The sequence below is a fragment of the Lactuca serriola genome, chromosome 4, assembly GCF_051521515.1.
Source record: "Lactuca serriola cultivar US96UC23 chromosome 4, Lser_US96UC23_V15, whole genome shotgun sequence".
NCBI classification, from domain to species: domain Eukaryota; kingdom Viridiplantae; phylum Streptophyta; class Magnoliopsida; order Asterales; family Asteraceae; genus Lactuca; species Lactuca serriola.
In genome coordinates this window covers 237199573-237201991 of record NC_136411.1, presented here as the reverse complement: position 1 = coordinate 237201991, position 2419 = coordinate 237199573, and the positions used below count along the sequence as shown (strand labels likewise).

At 35.1% G+C, this 2419-nt stretch overlaps 1 non-coding gene across 1 annotated transcript; it reads right to left on the bottom strand.

Moving 5' to 3' along the window:
* Positions 1-792: 792 nt before the first annotated feature.
* On the bottom strand, positions 793-898 carry LOC145103361 (U6 spliceosomal RNA). Its single transcript, XR_013706455.1, has one exon. It is a non-coding gene; the product is annotated as a U6 spliceosomal RNA (small nuclear RNA).
* Between the last annotated feature and the right edge of the window lie 1521 nt (positions 899-2419).

Below are 2419 nucleotides of genomic sequence, written 5' to 3'. Positions count from 1 at the left end.
GTTATTAGTAAACACACATGTTCTATTGGTCTAATACGCAAAAAAAAAAAAAAAAACCTTAGTGACCTAAGACGGACAAACTGAAAACCTTATTACCCTCCTAAGTCATTAACCCTAATTATTTAGAAAACATGCTTACTAATCAATGTGACTGATTTGTTTGACTGAAAATAGTTGCTTCCATTTAAACTTATCTCCCAACCCTTCCAGAACTTCTAAGTCCAAAAACTCATATGATTGATGATCTTCATTACATAAATATGCAACATTTTATCAATAACTTCTTTTTTGTCATTTAAATTTTTACATGAACACATCCATATGTACAAGAACAATCTCACTTTGATACCTCTCATCAATGTCTACATTTGATAACGAATGGAAATTTAAAACCAACAGGGACTTGCAGAGGATGTCTATTATCAATTATTTTATAAAAAGCAAAACCACAACATGAACTAAGAAACTGAAGTTGCAAAATGAATTAAAAAAGCACCACATAAACAAACACATACAGACTATATACAAAACATAAACGAAAGTTTATAAAGTATGAAACTTAATGATAGGAAAAGTAAAAAGCTTAAATGAGACTTTATAGAAAGAAAGATCACCCTTACTTGCCACAAATGGTTGAAGACATCAACAAGAAGATCAATCTGAGCATAGAATCCACATGTTTTCTGATCATGACTTCAGTAGATGAACTACTGAAACGTAAGAATTACAATTGAACTCTATTAGCATTTGAAATGGGAATTAGGGTTCCAGAGAAGACGACGAAGGGTTAAAAAAAATTTGGACCATTTCTCGATTTGTGTGTGTCATCCTTGCGCAGGGGCCACGCTAATCTTCTCTGTATCATTCCAATTTTATCGGATGTCCCCAAAAGGATGACTATATATTAAGAGCTTCACCATATAGAGGAGTAGCAGGTTATATGGGACGACGCGAGTTCTAAACGAAGTAGTTTATTTTTGATGGTCATATATTCTCAATGTCTTTAAAATTAGGGTTAATGACTTAGGAGGGTAATCAGGTTTCCAGTTTGTCCGTATTAGGTCACTAAGGTTTTTTATTGTGCGTATTAGACCAATATGGTTGTTATTACCGTTTAGAAATAGTCCTTTTTACCGGTTAAAACCGGTAAAAGGACTATTTCTAAACGGTAATAACAACCATATTGGTCTAATACGCACAAAAAAACCTTAGTGACCTGATACGCACAAACTTGAAACCTTATTACCATCCTAAGTCATTATCCCTAGTTATCAATTTACTTGCTATCTATCCCCATTGATGGTCTTGGCCAGCATATGTCTCCTGTCGAGTACCGAACTATCCTTCGTTACCGCCTCACGATTCTCATATTCCCAATTGACGATATATGCCCAGTTTGTCGCAAGGCATGTTTGGATACCTTTAGGGAACCCGCGGTTCATTGTAGAGAGCTCCCTGGTTTCAAGTATAGACATGATGTGGTTCGGGATGTTCCCTTTGATGCTTGTCGTTGTGCTGGTATTTTTGTGAAGAAAGAAGCGCCAGTGAACTTTTTGACGGACCCGCAGGATGGCAGGTTGACACTTAGACCGGCTGACATTTTGGTCTTTGGATGGATAGGAGGGAAACATGCGTGCATGGATCTTACTGGGGTCTCTCCTCTCGTTGGTTTGGGGAGTGGGGGTTTCACAACTGGGCATGCCGCTTTGAAAGCCGCTGCGTGCAAAGTGGTAATGCACGAGAATGCATGTAGAGAAAATCAACATGTGTTTGTTCCTTTTGCATTCGATACATTTGGTTTTCTCGCACCAGAGGCGGTGGAGTTCCTTAATACAGTCCAATAGGTCATGCATTCTAATGTCATATCTCCTAGATCCAGAAATGTTGTTTTCAAAAGAATTGTTTTGTCATCCAGAAAGGGCTAGCGGCGCAGATTGTTGCCCGTTTGCCTTCAATCGATACGTATTGAACTTTTATATGTATATTATGTTTTCAATTTATAAGGAGTGGTGTTGATTATAAGAATTTTTTTGACTATTTATTAAAATCAATTTCTAATAAATAATCAATTATATCAAGTTGTTGTTAGTGTGACCTTTTAGTATCACATATTAATTGACAATATCATTTTAATATGATTGTGAAACATACTAGATATTTCAAATTATATTTTATATTTTATGATAAAAGTGTTAAAAGATGAATCCTTTTGTCGCTAGTTTCAATATACTTCTTTAATTTCTTGAAGTCTAATGGAAAGTAAATTTCTTACCTTCTATACAAAACTGGACCAGTTAAAAATCATATAAAACTAGTTATGACATATATGTATATCACCTACCACCATGATCAAAAAACTCATAATTTAGACTTTGCACTCATGTTAATGACAATATAATTTGAGTTAAGCGTCATGCAT